Raw genomic sequence first — 13,451 nt, 5'->3', positions numbered from 1 at the left:
ATTTCATATATTTCCTGCTATAAACAAGAATGGGATTGGAGAGGAATGTTACAAATTCACATCTTTCAAAAAAAATGCACATGTGTGAAGGGACAATTTCTGCTTTTGTCAATTCCCTTTACAAAGTTAACCTGTTGGTTATCAGAGAAGGGACACAGAACACACAGAAAACTAACCTCCTTCTGGCAGCTGGGGATAATTTGTCAGTCTCCTTTGAAATGTGGCTTTGTGCTCGCTGCTGAAGGCAGCTGGAAAAGAAAAAGCATGACAGACAAAAGCTGAAATCCACATGAAGAAAGGTCTTTTTCCCCCAAATTACTGCCTGAGTTAGCAATGGTCAGAACAGAAAGTGCGTGTCTATCTTCCCAGCACCGCGCACATCTGGTCCTAGAGAAGGCCCCTATGCTACGAGAGACATTCAGAGTAGCTGTTGACCCGAATAGGGCTGCTGGAGAGCCTTGGAGCAAGGTTTCTCACCCTGGGCAGGATTACATGCTCAAATCTGTCTCCAAGGATGTCTAAAATACTGAGAGTGCCATCTTTGGAAAGCTGGCAAAAAATATTAACTATATTGAAAAGGCAGGTCTAATTAAAAAATAGTGGTGATTGGCTAAGAAAGAAAGGCTTAAATGTATTGTTTTAAAAAAAATAACCAATCGAAAGACTAAAATAATACTGTCAAACTGGAAATAGCTCAGATGTGCTTCAACTGGTTCTCTGTTGAATTCTTGTGTATCCGCGCAATGGAGTGCAACTCAGCAACCCAAAGAACGGACCATATCATATGGACCAATGATAAATGAATCTCAAGATAATTATAAATGACTCAACAGTAGTTATTATAGGTGACAGAACTCGGTGACAAATGGTTGCATACTGCATGATTACATTTTTTTTTTACAGCATTGTGTAAAAGGGAAAATTGAAATGACATGAAACTTTTCAGTAGTTCTCAGGCAACTCAGAGAGGAGGGGGAATTTATTACAAAAGACAGTCTACAGGTATTCACTGGGCCATGAGCATCAGCGCGATGTTCTTTCTTAGTGGTACTCAGATGACTATATGTATTTACCGGATAGTGAAAATGCAAAACTTACCATATGCTACTTTAAAAACAGGAAAACTAAAATTCCTCAAGAAACACATGAACAAACAAAGCCACACAACATCTTTACCAAACAAGGAGAAGTAACAGGAAGGGGTGGACGTAAGCTAAAGCTTGAGTTTTTACAGCACAGCGTCAATTGATAAGGGCACAAAGGATAAATCAGGAAGTAGGAGTCCAAACATTGTTTAGAGATTGTATAGTAACCAGCTGGGAAACTGAAAATAGGATCTGATACAAATGTGTGTGGAGGAGGAGGAAGAGGAGGAGGAGGAGGAGGACTGGAGTGGGGAAGGGCAAAGAGCTGGGTTGTTGTTGTTTTTCTTTTTCTTTTTCCTTTCCTACAAACTCGTCGACACTATTTGGAAGTTGTAAAGAATATTCACTTATTACTTTGGAAAAGAAGCTGAGGGAAGCCTACCTACAATGAGGATGGAGGACCCTGACTTCCAAGCCTGAGTTTTCACGGGGCGGCGGGGGGGGAAGCATCAGCCTTTGCCCTCTTTTAGCCTGGGTTCCTACATCTTTCCTAGCTAATGAAAATCACAAGATTAGATCATTTTTACAGCTATGTGTTGCATTCAAAGCTAAGGAATAGATCCTTTAGATTCTCAAGCTGGAAGGGACTTAATCATCCAGTTAAACCATTACTCTTTAACCACCCAAGAAAACAACACACAGACCAGATAAGAGAAGCACATGAAAGGACAGCAAATTGCTAACAGAGCCAGGACCAGAGCTCAAGGCTCCGGCCATTGTGCTACGCAGCTTCCCCCAGACCTAATGGAACCACTGGTTAGCATCAAATCTGGCAAAAATGTCCTGGGATAACACCAGGGGTGGGATTCACATGCTGACATGGCTCCCTTAGCTTGGGAGATGAGTCAGAACTTTGGAAGTGGGCCCTGACATAGCATGCATGATGCAATGCTATAGGAATCCTGAAGTCTGTCAAGGCTGTATTCATGGCTAATCTGGGGGCCTCTATTCCTTAGTAACTGTCCACTAAACTTCTTTAGCAGCTACTCCTAACCGGCTTATTTCTTTCTGTGTGATAGGGATGTCTCCACTCACAAACACCACCATTCTTGATTTGATGTAAAACAATGGGTTTATCTGTTTTTCCTCAGCAGTCTTTTATCTCCATAACCCCTAAACCTAAAGAACATTTCACTGAAATCCATCACGTTGGAAACATTCTTTCTCTCTTTCTTTTACATTTGTTTAATTTTTTTCAGTGCTCATGTGGAGGTCAGAGGACAACGCGTGGGAGTTGGTTCTCTCTTCCCACCATGTGGGTCCCAGGGATTTAATTCAGATGGTCAGACTTGGAGGCGAGTGCCTTTCCTGGCTGAGCTATCTCACAGGTCCCAGCTGCAAATTGTCTAGCAGACAGAATTCCAATTTTAATAAAAAGCTATCTTGCCCTGGTTTAGCAATCGTAGAAGAGTTGAAACTGCCTATTGACTTTGACCACACTGTCCTCTTCAGGAAGACCTTCCATGTGGACCAACACCAGGCTGGAAACACGTGCCTTCTGCTAAGCATCCCTCTCCTGTTGTCAGAGCCCGCAGGCTCACTTGACTTGCCCTTCATCACACATGCTCTGAGGTTTACAAAATAAAGACACAATTACATCCGGCTATCATTCTTTCTCAGTGGAGCCTGAAGCTTACTTCAAAGGGTGTGGCTATCATTCAGGGCTCCTAAGGGAAGGCTCCTTGGGAAAGTGTTCATCATGCGATCCTAGTTCTAGAATCTTCTCTAAGGTATGGGGAGATAGAGCAGGAGTTTTCAGGAAGACCTCCTATGGATGCTTTGTCTACCTTGGCAGCAATACTGCATATTTTCAAACCTGAGAAAACAGGGGTTTTTTTTGTGCTAACTTTGTGCTCCCCTCTATCAATACCCCCTCTTATGCTTGGCTCTTGGCTCAGTTCTGAGGCCTGCCTTACCTCTGCCTGGCATTTACTTCATAACAGCTGGCCCAGGGAACTTAAACACTTAGCCTAAGCTGCCAACTTAAGGAAGGAGAGGTCCTTGTAGTTTAGCCTTGACAATGACAGCATTTGTTCCCACACTGGTATTCTCAACATCAACGGCAGTGACAGCCTCCAAGGGGGATTGTGGCCAGTCACTGCCCAGGGAGGTTCACACACCCTGCTTTGCCTCTCCTCAGGACACTGTGAGTGAACTAGAAATGACTAGTCATTTTTTTTTCAACCCTCACTAGGGAAAAACAATGGGCAAGAGACCAGGAGATCTGCCCACGGGAAAATGATGGTCATTCCTAGAACCACAATCAAGACACGTGGGTGCCAAATCACTTGTTGCAGTTAGTAGAGTTCTTAGCTGGCATACATAAAGCCTAGTCCTTGGAAGGTGAAGGGAGGATTAGGAGTTGAAGTTGAAGGTCAGCCTGGGTTGTCCTCTCAAAACCAAACCAAACCAAACCAAACCAACAAACCAAAAAAGAGGTGACTTCTGGGAAGGAAGAGGCAACTCAACACTTTGAAGCTGAGAACGCCGCTACATCTCTTCTAGAAAATGTTGAGGATCCTAGGTGCTAGGACTCTGGAAGGACTGATGACATGGAGGAGCAGTGGGCTGTTTTTTTTGTTGTTGTTTGTTTGTTTGTTTGTTTGTTTGTTGGTTTGCTTTTTAAGATCTCTGCCTGGTCTACAAAGTGAATCTAGGACTCTTGTTACACAGAGAAGCCCTGTCTCCAAAACACCAAAAAGAAAAAAAAAAAAAAGGATCTTTAGAACTCCAGGCTGGTCTGAAACTCACTGTGTTGCTAAGGATGACCTCTGAACTTCTCTTCCTGCCTCCACTTCCCAAGCACTGGGACTGCAGGCAATCAGAACCACACCCAGTTTTATGCAGTGCTGCAGATGGATCCTGGGAACTTGTGCATGCTAGCTACTTGGCCTTATGATGTTTGTAGCTGGGTGGGGGTACCATCAGCTTCATTGGTGATTTATGGCTATGACAAAAACACTAATCTCAGAACTGGGGAGGTTTGACTTTATCCCTGAGCTGGCTAACAGGGAATGGTGTTTTAGTTTAGTTTGGATTTTTCCCCCCTCTTCCTCTAACTATAGTGATGGGCAAGTACTGAATAACTCACTTCAGTTTTCATCTTTGAGAGGATATATTCTTTCATGAATCTGACTAGATAATGTATCATAATATACAAAAATAAAGTTTCAAGATGGAATTAAAGGCTTCCTACCAATTGATGTTGAATTTACAAAAGAGACTTGCTCCTGGGTGGGCCATTAATTGGGTGAAAAAGCCATTAAAAGTAAGACTGGGGACCTTTCTGGAGAGAGCATTTCCTGTTGGCCTTGAGGAAGCAGCCAGACCATAAAGAAGAAAGTACAGCCTTAGGAGTTGAGGGCCTCAGTGTTACAGCATCAAGGAACTCAGTTCTGCCAAGAGAGATGCATGTGGCTTAGAAAAGGACACCCAGCTCTAGATGAGAGTGCAGCCTAGGCAACGCCCGGGCTATAGCCCTAAGCCCGGGTGTGCTGTGATGCTGTGGGATGGTGTGGAGAGGCTCTCTTCTAGTCGTGTCTGTTCTGAGTCTTAGATGGCTCCTGTCTTTGGATGTCCATTTCTTTATCTAGATTTGGGGATTTTTTTTCTGGTGTAATTTCATTGGATAGGTTTTCCTGCCTTTAGTCTCTACCTCTGTTTTCTCTTTTACACCACTAATTTACAGGCTTGTTCTCTTAGTTGGGGTTCAAAGGGCTTGGGGTGCTGCGGCCATGATTGCGTCATTTTGTCTTGATTACTATCTTTCTTGTTCCTCAACCTTGTCTTCAACCCCTGATAATTTTTCTTTTACCAGGTCTAGGCTGTTGGTAAGGCTTTCTCCTGAATGCCTTATTTGATTTGTTGAGATTTTCTTTTTTCTCTCTCTTTTTAAAAGATGTGTATGTATGTTGGTGTGTGGGCACATAGGTATATGTATGTATATATGAGAGATAACTTCAGATGTCATTCCTCAGCTGACTTCTATGTTTTGTTCAAGATTAGGTCTCTCACTGGCCTGGAATTTCACTAAGCAGGACAGGCTAGTGGGTGAGCTCCTGGGATTCATCTGTCTCCACCTCCTTTCTCACCATCGCTGTGATCGCAAGTATGTGTCACTTTGCCTGCTTTTTAAAAATGTGGGTTCTAGCTGGGCATGGTGGTGCACACCTATAATCCCAGCACTTGGGAGGCAGAGGCAGATGGCTCTCTGTGAGTTTGAGGCCAGCCTGGTCCATAACAGCCAAAGCTACACAGAGCGACCCTGTCTTGAAAAAGTAAAAGTGAGAAGAGCATCCTGATGGCTGGATCGGGGCCCAGGGGTGTCTGCTCAAGCTATTGCACTAACCAAGGACAATACAAGTAGTAAACATCGAACCCCTACTCTGATCTAGCCAATGGACAGGACATTCTCCACAGTTATGTGGAGAGTGGGGACTGACTCTGACATGTACTCTGTGGCCCCATATTTGACCATCTCCCCTTGGTGGGGAGGCCTGATGGTACTCAAAGAAAGAATAAGCAGGCTACCAAGATGAGACTTGATAGCCTATGACCATATAGTAGGGGAGGAGGTCCCCCTCGGTCATAGACGTAGGGGAGGGGAATAGGGTGAAAGCGGAGGGAGGGAGGATACAAGTGATGGGATAACAATTGAGTTGTAATCTGAATAAATTAATAAAAAATGAAAAAATAAAAATAAAAAATAAATAATTTAAAAAGAAGAAAAAAAAAAAAAAGAAAGAAAGAAAAAACAAAAGTGGGTTCTGGAGATAGGAACTCAAGTCCCCATGCCTGCAAGGAAACTGCTTTAGCAAGTTTCCTCAGCCCACAGTTTTTATTTCAATTTTTTCAGCATCCCTTTTTGCTAATTTTTTTTTGTCCAAGTTGCTGAATTCATTGTCTAAGTGTTGGATGGACTTCCTCCCCCCGCTGTTTTGTTTGTTGAAATAGAATCTCATGTAGCCCAGACTGGCCTCCAACTCTATATGTAGCTGAGGTTGGCCTTGAACTCCAAATGCTCTTCCCTTCATCTCCCAAGTGCTGGAACCACTTTGAGTAAGTTGCCTTTTTTTCATATTTCTTGTGTTTCTGTGTTGAGATTTGTGGATCTACTAGGATGGCTGTCTCTTCTGGTTTTATATGAGGATATTCCTACTGAATAGCTTTCTCTGTGGGGCTCCCCCCAGTACCCGTCAGAGAGGGGAAAACAAGCCACCCTACCAGCATCACCAGCAAAACAAACCAGAGATAGAATTACTAGAAAATTTATTAACTATATCTGCTATATCACTAATAATCATACAAATAAAAGTAACAAAAATTACAGAATTAAATCATGAGGTCAAAAATTAACAAAGCACATTTTACAGCTGGCTGCACCACCCTGCATGAGCCTGGTCTCATCTGCTCTCAAAATGCTTATGGTAATAATAATACAATAATAAAATGAAGAAGAGGATCAGGAAACTGGAAAAAGAAGCAAGCTTAAAGAATTAAAAAAAAAAATGGGAGGGCGCAGAAGAGCAAAGGATTAAAACATTCTGTTCCTAAAATAAAGATAAAATGTGTAAGTAAATTAGAGAAAAGTAAAGCTGAGGCAGGAGCATCAAAATTTTGAAGGTAGTCTGAGCTCAGAGCAGCTTCCACCTAAACCTAACTTCACAGGAAGACCCTATCTCAATTTTCATAAGACGGGGGGGGGGGGGGGGGGAGAGAGAGAGAGAGAGAGAGAGAGATACACAGAGAGAGAGAGATACAGAGAGAGAGAGAGAGAGAGAGAGAGAGAGAGAGAGAGAGAAAGGTAGAAGCAGAAATAAAAAATGAAAACAAAAGATTTTAACAATAAAGTGAAATAAAACCCACTAAAATAGTAAAGAGGAAAAATAGAGAGAAGACAATGATGGAACACAGAAGCTTCTTTCTGGTTCCACTAATACCACTCTTTGTCAGGTCAGGGATGTGGGATGGTAGGCATAGCTGAATTCTAGTATGGTTCTTCTCTGTTCCCAATGTGCAGGATGCGGCTACATGTGGGTTAAACACTAAGCTGGCAAACGATATATTGTCAACAGCAATGTGGCATATGCTATTTTATTTATTTTAAGACAGGGTTTCTTGTAGCCTAGGCTGGCCTTGAACTGTTTATGTAGCTGAGTATGACCTTGCACTTCTGACTTTCTTGCTTCTACTGCCGGAGTGCGAAGATTACACGTGTGGGTCACCACAGCCGGTGTACGTGGTTCTGGGATGAAACTTAGGACCTCATGCATACCAGGCAAGCATTCCACCACCTGATCTGCATTCCTGGCCCCTACTGCCAGCATCCCTTCAGAAACTTCATTTCTTTGTGTTTATGGAGCCACTCACTGATGGCATCAAGGAGCTTTGAGGCATGTGAGCTTTGTACAAGTTTTCACTGGTTCCAGAGACGAATATCCCAGGCCAGGAGCATTCCTCTAAATGTGTCAGAGAATCAGAGAAATCAACAGAGCATGGAGTTTGGCACTCGATATGGGGATTTGAGGGAACCCAGTCTCCTGCTTCCTGGTCTCAGAGATATCTGCCCCTGGCTGGCTGGAAACCAGCTTGGAGGAGGAAAAAGGCTGGAAAACTTTCAGACAACTCATACCAGGGAAGGCAGTTGGAGAGGCCAAGCCTCCTGTCATGTGCTCAGGGTTTCCAGACTACGCAGGTAGCCTTAGGGGCTGACATTTGCAAGTCATCCTAGGGGCCAGAGCTACCGGGTCCCATGATTTCCAACAGCCTGAGCCTCTTCCTGCATAAACTTTTCAGTGTGTTTACACCCAGCCTTCTCTATCACCATGACTACCACTCTGGGCTATTTCCCACCCAGACACTGTACTTTTGGCAGTGTATCCTAGATTTCCTGACTTGTGATTGTTCCTGGATTTCAGGTTCCCAGAGTAGGTTGGTCTCAAACAATAGGCCCCCCTCTCAAGATGGTGACCGATTCTAGTACTCTGAGATGTAATGAGTGATAAAATGCATGGCTGTGAGACTAGATTAATGTTAGCAGTTAACTACATTTTGCCACTTTAACACAGAAATGGTCGATTTTTTTCTCATAAATATGATGATATTTTATATGTGTGGGTAGGTGTGTATATGTTTTCTCGTGTGTGTGTGTGTGTGTGTGTGTGTGTGTGTGTGTGTGTGTTTCTGTGTGTGTGTGTGTGTGTGTGTGTGTGTGTGTGTGTGTGTGTATGCACGTACATGCCTGTGCTAGGACAGTGGGAGGCTTGAGTGCTTCAGGCAGCATGATGTGACTGCAGTGCTCCTGGCCTCACAAAGTCACAACGTCTATGAAATGATTCACGCTGAGAGGTGACAGACGCTGCTTAAGCATTCAACAATGTTAACAATTTTACCTTCATGACAAATTATCTTGTACATCCATAAAAGTCATGCTCTTAAATAATATTTAGGCAAAGAGTTTCAAGAAAACTGTCAACTAGAAGAAGGAAACTATACAACAGGAGAGACAGCTTAGAGTAAAGGCTTAGAGTAAAGGCTCTCGATACAAGGGGATGTGTAACATCCACCCTGGCCTCTGCTGACGCTGAAGTCACAGCGCAATGCAGCAAAGGCAACGAAGTCAGTTTTATATTCCCCAGAACCTTCTAGTAGGAGGAGAAAGCCAAGCCCCACAGACTGTCCTCTGACCCCCACATGTACAGGGACGCATGCACCCCCCCACACAGGCATGCACCCACATGACATGCATATATGGGTAAATATCACTTAAAGCAAAGTAAAAGATAATTTGCAGGAATTTATTTTTAAGAGGGGCAAATGAAAGCCTTTTATAAGTATCTTGTTTAAAAGATAATATATACATCAATTTAATATAATGTGCCCATTAACTTCAGTTTCTTTCTCTGTAAAATAAACATCCATCTCTCTGTCTCTCTCTCTCTCTCTCTCTCTCTCTCTCTCTCTCTCTCTCTCTCTCTGTCTCTCTCTCTCTCTCTCTCTCTCTCTCACACACACACACACACATACACATAAACACACACACACTAATATGACTGTTTAGAAAACCCAAGATATGCTTGGCATGGTAGCACAATGCGTTCCAGGCCAATGTGATCCACACAGTGAGACAGTGTGTCCCAGAGAACCAAATGAAACAGTGTAGCCAGTTCTGAGGGCACATATCAGTGGGTATTCTGAATAGGTGGAGGCAGGATCACGAGTTCGACGCCATCCTAGGCCACATATTTGGCCTTAGGAGACAGCTCAGTGGGTAAAATCACTGGCCTCACAAGCTGAAGATGGAAGCTCAGATCTCAGCACTTATATTAAAAAAGAAAGAAAGAAAGAAAGAAAGAAAGAAAGCAGGCAGGCATTGTAGGCCATCTGCAATCTCAGCTACTAGGAGATGTGGAGACAAGGCAACTTTAGCGGGAACTCACTAGCTAAGCTAGCTGAACTGCTGAGCTTCAGGGTCAGCAAGAGATTTTCCCTCAGTAAACAAACTAGTGGGCGACGGAAGAAAGACATTTGACACCTACCTCTGGTCTCCACATGTATACACTCCCATGTGCATATTACCCCCCCCCCCCCACGCACGCGCACACACATACACCACCTACACAAAAAAGAAACAACGGGAAAGAAAAATAAATTGACATTTTGGTTAGCTCAGGGCTCTGAAACAAGGACGTTTATATATACGGAAGTGGATCTGTACAGAAACATACAAGGAAATGTGCAGTGTCCATTCCAGCCTCTGTTAGCCCTGAAGTCACAGGAAGTCATCCAAGCAAAGGCAAGTAAGGCAAAGGCAACGGCGTCAGTTTTATATTCCTTTAAAGTCTGTACAAATAAAATCTTGCAACTAACATGACCGCATGGCACCTCTGCCTTACCATGCCCCCAAGCTAGAGAAGCAGCGTCCACGTGAAGTTTTAGCCTCAGTGGTTTAACCTCCCCTCCAAACTCACCCCGGCTCTCCTGCCTTCCCATTAGCAATCTGCAGTCAGAGCGCAAGGGGATTTGGGTTGGGCATGGGCCTCCCTAGCCCAGGAAGCCGCTTGAAATCTTGCTTTAGAGTCTCACAGGAATCTCCGTACAGAGCCACCGTGTTTCCATTTCCAAGGGAAATGCACGGAGGAAGAAACACTCGGCTGAAGCCAGGGAAATGAGACCTTTCTGCAGTTTCCGCTCTCCCTCTCCATTTGCGAGACAGGTTCACGAAGACCTGTGTGGGCTGGGAGGGGATTTTTTTTTTTTAAGACCCGAGACACCCAGTAGAACCTCAGGCCGAGACTGAAGAGGGAATCTGGGAAGTGTTCCCTAATAGGACAAAGCCTCCTCTAGACACAGGCACTGACTCATATACCAGTTTTAGGGTGGTTTCTTGACCAAAGAGCCCTCCGTGAACCCTTTAGGGGGGGAAGAACTATTTCGCAACAATGAAAAAGAGTCTCCCGTGTCGGTGAGATGGCTCAGTGGATTGGGGTTCTTGATGCCTGAGAAGCTGGGCTTGATCCCCAGAACCCACGTGATGGGAAGAGAACACTGGCTGTTGAGAGTTGTCCTTTGACCTACACATGTGGGCTGAGGTATGCACACTGCCCCCACCCCAAAATACGTAAGACTAAATGATGGTACGATACTATCTAAGACACTCCTCTCTGCCTCCCAGCTATGCAATTTCTTCCACCTGGCTTTCTTACAGCATGGGAAGGGGCACCACTCATATAGGTGAGAAGGAACGGCCTTAAAAGGACTTGCTTCTCACAAGGAAGTAAATTTGCATGACTCCAGGCGAAAGTTCCAGAAATCAGCCACCTCGTTTCCTCATTCCACTTGCCTTTTTACTCTCTGACCATTGACCCCCAGTACTGAGGAGAAGGAATGGAGTCGGAGAGGCCAGTTGAGAGCTAGGAGGATGAAGCTGGATTTGAGATCCAAAAGTCATTTGGAGGCCAAATAGCAAGCACCCCTCACCCCCACCCCAGTTTTCTCCTTGATGGCTTGATTATTCTAATCCTTACACTTAGGTATTTAGTCACCTTTGAGTTGATGGTGTGTGTGTGTGTGTGTGTGTGTGTGTGTGTGTGTGTGTGTGTGTGTGTACAGTGTGAGATAAAGGTCCCATTTACTCTCCTGCATGTTGTCACAGAATCATTTACTGAACAGGCTACCATTTCCATTGTATCTTCTTGACACCAACAATAAAAACTAGCTGATTGTATATGCTTGGGTTGATTTCTGGGCTCTCTATTCTGTTCCATTGTTCTTTGTGTGTGTGGTTTCATGCCAGAACTCTACTGGTTTGGTCACTATAGTCTTGTTATATAGTTTGAACTTTGGAAGTATGATGGCTCTACTTTGCTTTTCTTAAGATTCCATGGGCTTTTCGTGTGTTATGATCCCATATAAGTTTTAGATGTTCTGGATCTAATCCGAATATCCCTTGGACAGTATGGAAATTTTATGAGCATAGGAGGTTTTGCATTTACTAGTTAACCTTCTATGCTTTTTAATGTGTATTGGTTTTCATGTATGGATCTTTCACTGTCTTTGTGAGTGACTTCTCCCACAGCTTCTCTGCTTCGTTCACATGGCTGTTTGCTTTGAGGAGCCGGTAGGAGCAGGGTGGGAAGCCCTTTGGACAACTATTGTTGCTGGGCCAAAGGACGGGTTGGAGGCTTTGAGCTGATCTGATTGCTCCAATTGTTCTGGTCTTCTATAAACACAGCCCAAATCCCCACATGGTACAACTTCTGGGTGTAGGGGTCAAACATGGTTTCATGGCTCATCCACTGTTTTGAGCAGAGGACAACTGTTGAGGAGGCCAAACTCCATGTTTTGATAAAGTGACAAAGGTCCAACTATGTGTGTTCCTATGCTCCTATGCCCTTGTCTCAGGCAGGGAAGGCAACTCCCACACTGATGTATCTATCCCCTCAAAAAATAAAAAATAAAAAAAAATAAAAGCTTTGGGGCTGCTTAGTCAATTGGCTACCTTGAAAAGACAGTATTGATCCTTGTGGTTCCTGAGCACTTAGCACATGCCTTGTGCATTACGTCCACTGTCTCAGGCACTATCTCCACAGCAACCCTGTTATTATCCCTTCTGTCAGATGAGGAAATTGAGGCTCCAAAGGATGAAGTCACTTGCCCCAGGTCACACAGCTGTGCCGTTCTAAAGTTCAGTATTTGTGATAAAGGTCTGCCTCAGAAACGACCTCTGGTGTTGAGAACCAAGGACTTCACTATTTTTATGAAACAATATCCTCATTCCAGGAGATCATGGAGTCTCCTATGCCAATGGTAGCATGGTTAGCAGTATACAAATGGGACAAGAGAAAATCAGGCTTCTTGCACCTTCAGGGACAGTGGAAGGAAGTGAAGTAGACCATGCAATAGAGAGAAACAAGGCTGTCTTCTGAATAAACAGTGGTTGATTAATAAACACAATTACACTTCTATACTTTTTAAGCCAATGGATATTAACTTTTTTGGAATATGGACCCTTTGAGAACTTGAGGAAAGTTGTGGGCCCTGTTCTAGGAGGAAAAGCTAAATGCAAACCCACAATTTTGCACATAGTTTTAGGGAAATTTACTGAGCTTCTTGTACGCTATCCAAGAGTAACAGACCCCCCCCCCACGTTAAAAAACGGCTGCGTTAAATGAGCCCAACTCTATGCTTTGACAAAGCTTAATCTTTCCCACAAATAAGTTCAAGAACAATGACTCCTTTAAATAACAAGGCACCTAGGGCACAAACCCCAGGCTTTGCTTTCTAAAGCTTTTGTTTTCAATGCCTAATTGTCGGCATGAGATACATGTATACTATGATTTCTCTATCTCCCCTGCCCCCCCCCACCCCCGTGAAAGACACAGAGGACCGCTATAAGGACTGGCCAGGAGATAGAAAGAGACACTGTGCATAGGGCAGGAGTAAATTTCTTTTGCTACTAGAGGCTGGGGAGCCACTTAGTAGACAGCAGTGACTTCACTGGATGGAGCCTGGGTTATGTGGCCTTAACAGCCAGGTCAGCACTTGAGGCCAAATGCTCTAGTCCTGGTGTAAAGGCAGTGTAGACTGGACCACAGGTCTATTCCTAATAAGCAACTGATGGCTTCATGAGAGGCCAGGGACTTGATAGGGGCAGACTCAGTATATACTGGCTCACTCACCTACCTGAGTCTGCCATCAGCCTCCTTACGTTAGCCAGCCCATGTTATTCCAAACAGCAGCTGTTAGTTCCTTGCCAACTAGAGGTCCCATTGCTCTTTAACAAAAATATAAGATAATCCTAACCCA

The 13,451-nt window shown here is 44.0% G+C and overlaps 1 protein-coding gene across 2 annotated transcripts in view; it reads right to left on the bottom strand.

Moving 5' to 3' along the window:
• PLAC1 (placenta enriched 1) overlaps positions 1 to 13,451 on the bottom strand; it is a 174,579-nt gene that overhangs the window by 27,253 nt on the left and 133,875 nt on the right. For both annotated transcript variants that reach the window (XM_084789403.1, XM_084789404.1), the window contains exon 2: positions 177 to 248. The gene's annotated coding sequence lies outside the window, so the exon portion shown is untranslated. The remainder of the gene's footprint in view (positions 1 to 176; positions 249 to 13,451) is intronic.

Source organism: Acomys minous (genome assembly GCF_964271855.1).
Source record: "Acomys minous genome assembly, chromosome: 7".
Taxonomy (NCBI): domain Eukaryota; kingdom Metazoa; phylum Chordata; class Mammalia; order Rodentia; family Muridae; genus Acomys; species Acomys minous.
The sequence above is the reverse complement of the archived record's forward strand: the minus strand, read 5'-3'. Positions and strand labels throughout refer to the sequence as shown.